At 35.5% G+C, this 13,902-nt stretch overlaps 1 protein-coding gene across 3 annotated transcripts in view; it reads left to right on the top strand.

Annotated features, from left to right (window-relative positions):
• pak4 (p21 protein (Cdc42/Rac)-activated kinase 4) overlaps nt 1–13,902 on the top strand; it is a 118,723-nt gene that overhangs the window by 53,977 nt on the left and 50,844 nt on the right. Inside the window, exon 1 of one of the 3 annotated variants that reach the window (XM_028797201.2) lies at nt 5,979–6,123. The exons of 1 other annotated variant lie outside the window; for it this stretch is intronic. The gene's annotated coding sequence lies outside the window, so the exon portion shown is untranslated. Of the gene's footprint in view, nt 1–5,978; nt 6,124–13,902 lie in introns of those variants that run through there. One more of the 3 variants, XM_028797192.2, reaches the window with a different exon arrangement.

Here is a 13,902-nt window from a genome sequence, read left to right as displayed (position 1 = left end):
TGTAATATTAATTTCCCCATTGAACAGTATTAGACATAGAGTGTAGAGCTAACCAGCCATGTTTAAAATCACATCTCTTAAAATCCCATAGACAAAGTACAATTCCACTTCAAGAAGTAATAAAAGGGGGTTGGATTCATTGCAACACTTAAATTTGTGTATGTAAGACAATGGCAAAACAGGATAGGCTCTAGTTTTCTTACAGTACCCTTTTCTTATCTGAAAATTTTAATATTTGTATTGCTGAGGTACTTTTTTTTTTGTAATAGAATTGACCGTAAATAGTTTTGGAAATTAATATAAATCATATTCTTATTCTTGGAGTTCCCAGATTAGCACTTCACTGATAATAATTAGATGTTGAGAAAAATAACATCAGTATTAGATTAAAACATAATTGCTTTGCTTTGAAGAGAGTTCTTCTAATGTTGGAGCGAAATACTTGTTATAATGTAAATAGAAAAACAAGTTATGGCAGAGATATGCCTTGGGAAACCAGTGTAATCCATTGGCATGAATGCAGTTAACAGCTTAATATACAATAAAATATAGATTGACACACTCGAGAAACCATTTCTTCATTTGTTATTAAATTAAGCAGACTGTACCCCAATGGTATATTGGCACTCCCATTTATTTTATTTTGTAATTTAGTGGTTTATGTCATTGTCATGTGTACAGACTACAATGAAATTGTTACTTGCATTTGCTTATCAAGATGCGTTATGTAAAATATTGTTTTATGAAGAGATTTTTACCTACATATCTTTAAAGAGTAAAGGGGCCAGAGACAAAGGATAAGGATATATGTTTTGCCTAAATAAGTGCAGTTGACCTTAAAATGAATTAGTAGTTACTTTAAAGGTCATAATTTTTTTTTGTATATTCAGTTAATTCTATGTGTATATTAGCATTTGTGTCTGTTTCCTGTTTAAATGCTATAATTTGCTTGTTTGTCACAATACTGTTGGTTTGCACTGTTACATAAAAAGGTAATTAGGTGTGCTTTCACAGTGAGTGGCAAATTGTATATCAATGTATATCTTTATATCAATTAGTAAGGGCAAAATACATACATGTGGATTTAAAAATACCTAGAACATGCCATAGGATCGATCCTACTGATGCTGAAGTCAGTCATGGTGTGAATCGTGCAACTGTATTTGTGATTTTAATCATTTTCCACTACATCCTTTCTCACCTAGACATCGGCAAGTGGAATATGCAAGGCTGTTGTTCATCCCCCAAAGGCTGTTTACCAATCTTAGGACTAAGTCCCTTCCTTTTTGATCGAGTCTTGAACTTCCTAACTGGCAGAACACAGAGAGTGGGGGTTGGCTATGTCACGTCCAACACACTCATCCTTAGCATTTGTGTTCCACAAGGTTGCTTTCTGAGTCCCTTGCTGTATTCACTATACGCTCACAATTGTACATCTTTGCACAGCTCCACCATCATCATGAAATTTGCAGATGACACAGTGGTGGTAGGCTTGACCTTCAATAAGGATGAGTCTGCATACCTGGATGAGGTGAAGGTGCTGTCTCGGTGGTGTCAGTCTAGCAACTTGGAATTGAACGAGTCCAAAGGCAAGGAGATGATTGCGGACTTAATGCAGATGCATTAGAGGAACTACATCCCACTTGGGATTTATGGGTCTTCTGCTGAAGAAAGTTAGTAGCTATAGGTATATTGGCATGCAAAAGTCTCGGGACATGACATGGACTAATCACATCTCCACTCTGGCAGAAAGCAAGGCAGCCCTGTGTCACCTTAGGCAACAGAGGATATTCAAAATCTCCTCTGCCATTTTAAAAGCATTCTTTAGTGTTATGTAAGGTCTGTGTTTACTGCGTGCATTACTGTCTGGTTTGATAGCTGCAAATACCAGGACCGCAAATTCCTACAAAGACTGATTCGGTGTACTGAGCGGATCCTTAAGACAATACTGCCAAGCCTGCAAGCCCGATTGGTGCAGATCCTGGCCAAAACAGATAATGACAGACGTATTTCACCCAAGTCATAAACTTTTCCAGTGGCTGCATTCAGAGTAGCACCTCCATAGTTATATGGCCAAGACTGAGAGCCTGAGGAGAGGTTTTTTTCCCCTCAGGCCGTACGAATTTTAAATTCTACTTAATCATTATCATATTTTCGTCATGTTTTTCTTTTATCTGTACAACTCAGGCTATACAGACTTTATATTATGCTAATTATGTCACTTTATGCTGCATCTGCACTTTATATTTAATGTACTGTGACTAAGGTTTTTGCATTTAACTTAGACATTACATATACTGATACAATTTGGTTTATGCTCAGTGAACAGAGCTGTATTTGCCATAATCACATTTCACTGCCATTGTACTGTACAATTGTGAATGTGACAAATAAACATGGATATTGATTTTATGTAATATTCAAACAGAGCAAAGCCATTTGGTCACACCACCCCTGTATGGGCATCCTAATATAAACAGATGTATGCCTACCCTGAAAAGTTTCAACACTGACAGTAATAAAGTATTCTCATAGCACACACACCTTTGCCGTCTTTTCTTGGGACAGTGAAACATGAAACATCAAAATCAAGTAAAGCTGTGATAATAGTTTTAGCCATAATGAAACCTGTCTGGCTTTTCCCATTTATATTACACTATTCAACTGGCAGCCTTAGCATAAATAAGTGACTCTAAAATAATCAGTCTTTACTCTTTGGGTAAGAAGCCAAGGAAGGTGCAATTAAGAGTGTTATTGTTAAAGTTTCTGAATAATACTTATATGAGGTGACTAGAGTATTATTGCAGTCTACTGGATTTAATCCTTTGAATGTGTTTTGATATAGCCTCTAAAGATGGAGAAGAAGGCTGGTGATTGAGTCAGTGTTTGCCATTGGTGGTAGACAGGACAAAGGATTCATTTAAATGATGTGAGTGCTAGCCAGGAGGGTATGCTAGGCAACATTGCTTAGTTTAGAGGCTGAATAGTTCCATGATTGTATTAAAAAAAAAACAAAAAAAACCACAAAACACTTGAGATGTAGGTCAGTTATTGTTTTTCTTTTTTTTTTTACTTTACAGTTACTACTTAAACAGTGAGAGACTACAATATATGTGCTTCTGTGTAGTAGAGTCTAGCTGTTAAGAATCTACAGTATACCTTCTTATATATGCTACATTCACTTTTTTTTTTTAAAATAGCACCTTCCTTATTCTACAAATCACATATAAATCCTTGTGTAATTCAAAAGCATGTGCCTGTATGTGATAAAACGGTAATATCCTAGTTCAACAATATGAAAATTACACGTATATTTAATTGGCTCTTTGTATCAACAGTCCAGCCAGTCAGGCTTTACTTGAGTTAGCATGACTAACAGCATGCACCATCAAATGGCACTTTACAGAACTAATTAAATTATAATAAATAATCAAGCATCCAACTTGAAGGATACAATTTAAAAAAACAGCCAATACAAAAAAAAAAAAAAAATGCTCTAGAGTCAAACACAAGGAGAATGCCAGAAATAAACTTGACAGATTCTAAACAGCAAGTGTCTTAAGGGTTCTGTACAAATCCGGGACAGCTGCTGTATTAAGTTACAATACCGGGTGCCTACTGATACGAGGGGCTAACCTTTGTTTGTGCAGGCAGTGTGCCCTACTGTAACTCAAGTGTGTGCGTGTGTTTGTGTGTGTGTGTGTGTGTGTGTGTGTTTGAATATATATGTTGGTTTCTCTACATAATAACGCAACTTTCTGTAACATGCTTAATCCAATTCAGAGTTGTAAAGTTCAGAAGCCTATCTCGGCAACACTGGGTCCCATATATATATATATATATATATATATGTAATTGTATACAATATCAATGTATTGCATTTAAAGTAGGGCTGTGTCAGTGTAAATCTATTAAAAAAAGAAAATGAACAGTCATTTTAATAATAATTCATTATAATAATATATATTATTTAATAAAAAGGAGTAATTACTATTATTGTTATTGTTATGGAGTAATTATTTAAAACTAAAAATTTGAGTAGAAAGAAGCAGGAAGCAAACAAAAGAATAAATCAAATTATAAAATCAAGCAGTAAAATAACAAGGACTCAGCAGTCACATCTCTCAGACCTGTTTAATGAACAGTTATTACAGAAAGCAGAGTGCATTCTGTCAGACAGGACTCACCCACTACATTCAGATTATTATCAGTTGTTGCCATCAGGTCACAAGTTCAAGGTCCCAAGGATAATGAGCAACTGGTCCAAATACTCTTGCATTCCAACTGCTATAAATATTCCAGATGAGTTCAACCTTAATATACATCCAAAGACTTAAATGATGGGATAAAAAAGCAATGATTTGCAGCAATCCTCCGTCAAGCCCAAATGTTTATTTAATTTTTATAGATAATACAGGGATGGGCGAAAGAAGGTTTACAGGCGTTTTTATGGAAAAAGATATGCAGATTATGATTATTACAATAGCTTTATTCACTCAATATCATTATTAACTCAAAAGAATGCCACAATGACACAGTGCACTTAGGTACAATCTCGTAAGTGCTCAAATTGCCAGCCTTCATTATTTACACATTCTTGTAGTCTATTTGCTAATAACAATAATAATAAGAAGATGACAATTAAGAAAATACATTAATACAAGAATAATGTTTGTTTCGTATAAACCTACTTTTACCCACCCCTGTATATTTGAGCTAATGCTTCTCCATTCTTGCTCATTTCTTTATTAATTTGTATAGAGTTTATGTTTGATGGCTGTGTTGATATGTTTTATGCTGTGGTCTCTCTATAAAACCTGCTGACAAATCAAATTTCCCTCTTGGGAAAATTGAATTGAATCGACTTGAAGCCTATCCTGCGTCTTCAGATATTTGTCTATCACATGGCTCACTTCCAATCTCTCAGACAATTCAGACTTGCCAGGTATCTTATACAGCACTACCTTTACACCTGTAAGAATTTTTTTTTTTTAATAAATAGATAAATGGGCAAAGAGTGATGTAATGAACATGTACACTTTCCAGGCCTGCTGGTTGCGTTGTGCCGTATACTGACAGGATCTTCTTGAACTAGATAAGCAGTTTAGATGATGGATGAATAAGTAGTTCACTCCATTTGGAACATTACTAAGAATTTACAACTTTTTGTGCTGTTTGGGTCAGCAAATGCCATTTTCATTGTATAACCGAGATGTCATTTCATTTTCTAACTCTCTTAATTCTGACCAGAGTTGTGAGGTGGCTGGAGCCTCTCCTAGTTAGTGAAGGTGCAAGCAGGAACCAACCCTAGAAATGACGCCAGTCCATCGCAGGGCACACATACACCAAACACATACTTTGTCTGAATGAGTGTTGTCAATCTAGCTAACCGGCACGTCTTTGGACAGTGGGAGGAAAATGGAGTACCCTGAGAAAACCCCCACAGACATATGGAGAATATGCAAACACCATACATGGATGTGAACTCTGGTTTCTTTTCTGTAAAGAAGTAGTGGTACCACTGCCCCACTGTGCCGTTCCTTTTGCTTTACTGATGAAGACCTATTTTGAATTAACTGTCTTAATCTTCTTTATTTATCTGGTTTGTACAATGCTATATACTGTATACCCTGCCGTTCTGTCTTAAGCTCTGTGAAGTGCCTTGAGCATGGGAAAGGTCGCTATATAAATAAAATGTATTATTATTTTATTAATAGTGTATAAGTACAGTATATACGTTTATCTAGATGTATATCTACCTGTGTATATGTAATTATGTATATGTGTACACATATTTTATAAGTGTGTATAGTGTTTGTGTGTACTGTATATATATCCAGTTACAAATAATTTGATAAAGTTTTGCTTTCCTTGCGCAAAAAAAAAAAAAGAGCTCAGTCGTGGCCCTTTAAGAGTAGCCAAATGGGAAATCCGACTCCACTGAGATTCAAAGGGGCGTGTCGGTGAGACTCGTGACGTCACGAAACTGCTGCAGCTCTTCGGAAGCGTAAGGAATGCAAGTTTTGCTTAACGGCTCCTGCGGACTTCGGATCGGATCGGTTCGGTTCGGCTCAGCGGACTTAACATTTTGAGGAACAGTGAAAGGTCTAGTTGAATATATGAGTAAGTAGATGAAATACATTTAAGGTCATATCGCGACATCCCAAACAGCAAAGGCTACTCTTGTTACTTTTTTTTCCTCCTCTCTGTTTTCGTGCCTGGGGGTAAAAGTGCTCTGGTTGACCCCGGAGCACGCGGGCGTGCTCCCAAGTGACTGACTGGGCAGAACTGTAGGGCGAGTTTGTGTCGCCGTCAGGACGTTTTCCTCGCAGTCCTCTTGTAAGATTCTGCTGTGGTACAGTTTGTTTACTTTGGCAAATCGCCAGAGAGTGGCTCGCGTACCCTCTCAGGATTAACTTCATTTCTCGGCTTCCCTTTTAAATGCCATTGACCCACTCTCAGGTGTGTGCGTTGTCTCTCGCCGTGGTGTGCTCTGCACTTTCGCTTGCTCGGCAGCCTTTCTTTTCCAGTGTATTTTTTGCATCTGTTCTTTCCAACCCTATGTTTTTTTCGTGTGGTTTTTCCTCGTGCAGTAATTTTGTCTTGACCAGTGGGACGCCGCACCATGCTTTGCATTTTCCATTTTTGTGACATTCAGCAGTTTTTAGCGAACTGCTGTCTGCCCTTATTGGAGCCTTTCTGGTTGCGGACTGATTCTTTTTAATATAAGTGGAGAAAGTTTTCTGTGAACGCAAGCAAGAAAATTGGAACAAATTTTGTATATGTCTGCTGGTTCGTGGTTAGTGTTCTCTTTAACCAAGTAAAAATCATGTACGTTGGGTGGGAGTTTTTTTTTTTTTTGAAAAGAAAAAAAAAATGGAGTGTCATAACAGGTTTTGTCTTGAACTGCAAAAGATGACAGTGTTGGAAGCATTGGATTAATTTGTGAACAGAATTACAGTCGGTAGACATTTGTTAGAGAATGGCACATTTGCAGGCAATGGATTAGGTTAGAAGATCTGCTCATTTAGTAATAGGCTTAATTCACTTCATAACAGAATGACCCATGTGGCATTCAAATCTATGATATAGTGATAGAAAGTAAATGTATTTCTTATTAAAGATGACGTTATTGCGTATTTAAACCCGAGATGTCTCGGTTTGGACTTGGATTTTTCTTTTGGATTTTTCTTTTTAATGCAACATAAATGTGGTAAACATTACGAGTCCCTAGTTTAAATCTTGGCCTGGGGCACTGCCTGTCTGAAGTTCATGCATTTTTCCTGTGTCTGTGTGGATTTGTCCTGTGTTTCCTCAAACATTACAAAGATTTTAGGTTTATTTTAACTTAATTGGCAACCCTAAATTGGTCCTGTGTGGGTGTGCGTATATCTTGCAGTAGGCTTACGCTCTGTTAAGGGTGTCTTCAGCTTTGTGCTTCAAGTTCTTTGAATAGACATCTGCCCCCCCACATCGCAACCTCCCACCTGAAGATCTTGAATTAGATAAGGGGGTTTGAATATGGGTTATGGTATACAAGATAGCTAGGTGAAGTAAATGATCATCTCACTTAGGCTAAAAAGTTTTAGTAGATAATGCAGTTTCATAGGCAGTACATTAAAAAAGAAGCTAGTTGGCACTGTGGTATTGTATAGCTCAAAGAAATGAATGGTAAAGAAAGTAGAATTATGGTGCTTGAAAGCAATAAACAAATTGATTTTTATTGACAATGTTTAGGAAAAATGTTAAAAAGACAAGGAAAATCTGTGTTTAAGAATATATGCAATCAGTTAAAATAAATTTGGCACAATACTATCTAGATATCTTATTTGAGAATTACTGTGTGGGAAAAAATTACAAGAGCCGCCAAGGTAGACTGCACAAGAAGAAGGTGGACCTAGCAGAAAGATCATATAGCACACAAGTGTAGGAAACAGGAGCAGTGAAAGTGCTTCAGCATTTCCAAGGCTGACACTTAACTACTATTGATGTACAATTAGGTACTCCCACTTGAGAATAATTTGCCTTCATTATGAACAAAATTAAATTTGGGATATTTTATACAGCTTATAGTGGTGATTTTGACATAAACCGTGAAATACATCTGTGGAGTAAAATAAAAAGTTCAGCATAACTTCGGATGTATTTCCTCTCGTTATAAGTTTAAGAATATGTGTACAAAGCTTATTCCACCCACTGCTTTATTTTTTTATTGAGTGCATTGTTGCTGTATAATAGGTTTGTCCTTTCATTGGGTAAAATGTGCCTGTGATTATTCTTAAGCAAAAGGAGACAGACTAGTTGAAAATTTTTTGAAGGAAGTCTTACCATGTCCTGTCTTTTTTTTTTTTTGTTGAAATTTCTTCCTAATTGCTTTAAGTCTCTTTAATACATTCTATATACTAGTGTAGTTAAAATGTGCAATTGGATTATAAAACGGTTATTAAACTAATTCAGTATGTGCATGAGAACTGACAACTTTTTAAATTGTAGTATGTGTTTTCTGCCTTGTAAAATGTGTTCTTCACTTAAATAGACCCTTAGACCACCTATTAATATAGTATTTTATTAAACAGATGTGTTGCAGCATTCTCCCTAATTGGCTAAACGATCAAAAAAGATTTCATACAGTCATACAGGACCAAATTAGATTCATGTAATTCCTTTTTTTTTTGTGGTTGAAAGTATGAAATTGACTTAAACATGTCTCATGAGTAAAAGGGCATCATGTTGCCGTTATCTTACTGAACTTTACTAGAAAAGTGTAAATGTAACTTAGAAATATTTGATGAACAGAAGGTGACAAGCTCTGATTAGTTAACTCGATTGGATTGTTTCACCGGTCAAACAGTTAACACCTTGTGGAAAAAAAATATTGTCTTGTCATTTTAGTAAAAAGCAGTTTATGGGTTTAATTGTTGTCATGTTCCTTTGTTCTTCACTTGTATTCATGATAATATACCGTATATATGTTCAGTTCAATAATCCCAATTTTTAGCCAGGTCTTTGTTTAGTTTATTTGAAAAGTCTCCTGTATCTTCAGCTTTTTCTCATTATGTACTACACCTGTGAGTCCAGAAAAACATTGATGCCTGTAACAAAAATCTACAAAAATATATTTATGTTAATCATAAAATGATAAACCAAAAACTTATTTACTGACAACCTTAAAATTTCTGGAAGCTTCTATTACGTGTTTAGATTAATTCATTACTAAAACACTGCATCATGTTTTTCCTATTCATTCAGATTTCTTTCATTTTAATTTTATTTATTGTTTCCTTGTAATAATTAAATTTTTCTTCAAATAATGCTTAACAAAGTAATTTGTTTTTTTGACATCTGGAAGTTAATACAGTTTTAGTTTGTTTTATGTTGTTTTATATTTTAATGCAGTAAAATTCTGTTCATTATTATTTCGTCTAAGAAATGGCCAAATTATTGACTGTATCCCATTCAATCGTTGGGTACCATAATCTGGTTTTATATATTGTAGAACTTTTTTCAGGTCTTATTTCAATAGTTGATACATGTGTCAATTCAAAATAGAAAAATAGGCATAATTTTTATTCTGGTATCCCTTAAAACATTGAAAAATGTTTCTCTTGGTTTTCTGAAGCAATGGCAGTCTGTTGATTACTGTCGCTATGCTTTGTCATTTTGCCAAAAGAAAGGTTAACCTTGAAGTTGCATGTAAAATATACAAGTCAACACATTGAAAATGCAGTCATTTCTTTCCAAACAATTTAAATGAGGGTAAAATACTTTCCAACTGCCATGCCCCTCGGAACACTGTTGAGAGGGCCTTTATAAAAACAAAAAAAAAAAGATGTTCCCTGGACAGATGATTGAAGTCGCAAGTAAAGCAATATGAAACTTTGATGGTCAGTGCTTGGCACATAAAATCCTAAATGACATTGTTCATAATTTTTGTCTTATGTATTGTAATATTTATTATAAAACGGTCACTTGCTGAGACAGTGAAGTATAAGAAGTGTATTACATTATATGCTTGCAAATCACTTATTACTGAATGTGAATTTAATCCTTAGTCAATAAACAGTGAATGTTTTAATATATAAAGTATCATTTTTATTTGTCTATCTAAAGAAATAATCTTTACACTATTTGCTTTTATTCCTCAACAGTTAACTTCATTTTAACCTTACATTTATTTGTTCAAAATTCATTCTTTCATATAACTCTTTTTTTATCTGCATCTACTGAATTGACCAGAGGTGGTTATACTAGCATCCTGGAATTGGTTGATGGCTTGGGATTAGTGAGTAGTTATAAAATAAGTGGCTAGGTATTGTATACCGACAGTCTTGTTAATCAGTTTGCCAAGTGACGTTGTGATGAGTTGATTGTGTACTTCTGACATATATTCTTCAATCGTACGTTTGGCTTTAATGATTTTTTTTCTTCTAGATGAAAAAAGTATGTCCAGTCATATTGAATATCTAAACAACAATGATCATGTTTTAGCAAATTGAGTTAATTGGTAATAAATAGTTTCCTCATGGTTTGACTATTAATCAACATTAGAAAGATATACTGAGGCACCTGCAGGAAAGCTTCAGAAAAAAAAACAGCTGGATCAGTAGCACAGGCAAAACTTAATTTTGCACGATGACAGCACACCCTATTTATTGCTTAAATGTACTGGCTGTTAGGAAAGGTCCAATGGCAGTGGGGCATCTGTTGGTTACAAAAGATTCACTGTCTTGACTTTGCTGACGATGCTGTGATCTTCGAAGAGTCAATGGAGGCTCTGAACGGGGCTCTCAAGAGACAGAGCATGGAGTCTGTGTCTCTGGGCTTTTGAGTGTCCTGGAAAAAAACCAAGATCCAGGTCTTTAATGGCCTCTTAGGCACAGCCATCAGCAGTGTGTCTGTCTGCAGAGAGAGTGTCGACCTTGTCGAGAGGTTTACTTACCTCGGCTATGACATTCATGTCTCTGGTGACTCATCCTATAAAGTCAGTAGATGGATTGGGAGAATTTGGTGGTTCTCATGTGGTTGCTGGAAATGGGTGTGCAGCACATCCGATATCTATGCAAAAGGATGAAGATCCAGTTCTGGATAAGTACTGAAAAACATAAATTTTAAGAAGAAAAAATGGGATCTTTTACACAAACACAAGGACATTAGATGTGGATACTGAGGAAATTTTTAACTAAGGTCATCAATGGTGCAGTGTCTTTTTTTTTTTTTTTTTTTTTTTTTTCTTTCTTTCTTTCTATGGAAATTGTGTCAAAAACACTTCAACTATAACCAAAGTCAGAAACTAGAGATGATCCTTAGGTTTAAGTGCTGTCCCAGTGAATAGAGGAACAATGTCAGTACCAAGTTTAATTATTCCTTAGCTAGTCTTGTTTTGGCTTTTTTGTTTCTCCTCCGTTTGCTCTGCTGGCCATTTGATTACCAATTTAATGGCAACACACCGGCAATTAATATCTTCCCTACTCTTAATTAATAACATGGTGCTACTCATTCCTCATCAACAAAGGGACAGAGCACATTGAAAAAGTACATTCTCATGAAAACTTAATAAAAATCATTAGAATTGTTAAGCTACATCAAATCAAAATAAGTAACACTGATGTTATTGTAAATGTTAGAAAGTAAGGAGAACGAGGCATGCTACTTGAATCCTATCTGAAGCATAATTGTCTCTGTGTAACTCATTACCTATCATCAGGGTGACCTCAGTGTACAGCCTGGGTGCCTGATGGTCAAGCGTCCTTGAGAGAAAAAAAAGTTTTGCCAGCATTTTTCTGTTTCAGATCTATCTATCTATCTATCTATCTATCTATCTATCTATCTATCTATCTATCTATCTATCTATCTATCTATTATATAGTGCCTTTCCTATCTATCTATCTATCTATCTATCTATCTATCTATCTATCTATCTATCTATCTATCTATCTATCTATCTATCTATTATATAGTGCCTTTCCTATCTATCTATCTATCTATCTATCTATCTATCTATCTATCTATCTATCTATCTATCTATCTATCTATCTATTATATAGTGCCTTTCCTATCTATCTATCTATCTATCTATCTATCTATCTATCTATCTATTATATAGTGCCTTTCCTATCTATCTATCTATCTATCTATCTATCTATCTATCTATCTATCTATCTATCTATCTATCTATCTATCTATCTATCTATCTATCTATCTATTATATAGTGCCTTTCCTATCTATCTATCTATCTATCTATCTATCTATCTATCTATCTATCTATCTATCTATCTATCTATCTATCTATCTATCTATCTATCTATCTATCTATCTATCTATCTATCTATCTATCTATCTATCTAGTCTTTCATGCAACACACATACAAATGACCACTTGCTTAAATCCTCAAGGGAGAAAAATGTATGAGTAACCCATCCATCCATCCATTGTCCAACCCGCTTAATCCGAACACAGGGTCACGGGGTCTGCTGGAGCCAATCCTAGCCAACACAGGGCGCGAGGCAGGGATGTATGAGTAACGATACATTTAAATCTCGGGAATTGAGGGAGGTTAATCACCTCATCACTCATTTTATTTTATATATGCCTTTGACACCCAGGGGTCTTAATCTGGCTTTGCTGTAACTCATTTTCCAATTGTGTAGATAATTCAGAAGAGTTGTTGCTTATCATTCGTTATGCACCCAACTTTTCCTAATAATGAAATTAATCCAACATTCAGCAAAGTCTATAAAACACCTAGTCAGAGAATGAACAATACTCGTAAACAAAGTCTGATTACAACGCAAATTTCACAGTAGAGCACAAGCTCTATATAATTTTTGTGAGAGATCTCAAGTTGCTTTTTCATGTGTGTAAGTATTTCTCTGATGCATGTGGAATTCATTTTGTGACTGTACAAAGTGTGCTAAAACTACTCACAATGGTGGTGGTGCATAACTTTTTGTTCCCTTTCCTTGACTCAAAGAAACACACTGCAACTGCACTTAGTCAGTCCACATCTGTGGGGTACACTGCTGCATCGCTTAACTTGAAAGTTAGTCTTGTTACTATAAATGTGTAATAACACCAAATCAGGGCTAGCTGACAGCACCCTATAACTGACCTATAGTTTTAGTTACATGTGTCTTTTTTATACAGCTTTATATTGTTGAAATTAACATTTTAAATGCTTACAGTTTACTATGCAACAAAGTTTGGTGACCAAAAAAAAAAACAGAATTCAGTCATATTTTTGCATTAGTAAGGGCCAGTTTATACTACTTGCTCAGAATGGGTACATGCACGCATCATGGCTGCCACACATTCTCTGAGCACGTCTTCAGATATTAGCGTGATGCATGCGCGAGTTGCAGTACCTGCAGAAAGTCAGGAGGTGCAGTGTGATCGAGTTGGAATGTGACGTCAGAGTCTCTGTTTAGTATAAACATGTGACAGAAAGCCACTTTACAGATCCTACAGGACTGATGTGCATGCTTTGATGTTTGATGAATGGTTCGATGTGGTGAAGCAAAATGCCTACATAAAAATGCTTTTGTCGTGCTTTTATATGCAAGCGTTGCATATTTCCCAATGTAATAACACAATACATTTTGAAGGTCTCCCATACCATCTTCTGTGATGTGTTTTTTTTTTTTTTTTTTTTGCACCTTCACATTAGCATCAGCATGTACGGCAGCGTAAAAAATTAGGGATACAGTTAAAAGGTTTATTTTGTGATTTAAGTGGAAATTCCACTTTAAATCTTGTAGTTTCTGCGGTGGGTTGGCGCCTTGCCTGGGATTGGTTCCAGCAGACCCCCGTGACCTTGTGTTTGGATTGGAAAATGGCGGGTTGGAAAATGGATGGATGGATGGATCTTGTAGTTTATTTTATCATTTAAGTAGACTGTCATAAA

This window comes from Erpetoichthys calabaricus, chromosome 1 (genome assembly GCF_900747795.2).
Source record: "Erpetoichthys calabaricus chromosome 1, fErpCal1.3, whole genome shotgun sequence".
NCBI classification, from domain to species: domain Eukaryota; kingdom Metazoa; phylum Chordata; class Cladistia; order Polypteriformes; family Polypteridae; genus Erpetoichthys; species Erpetoichthys calabaricus.
This window is presented reverse-complemented; position numbering and strand designations above follow the sequence as displayed.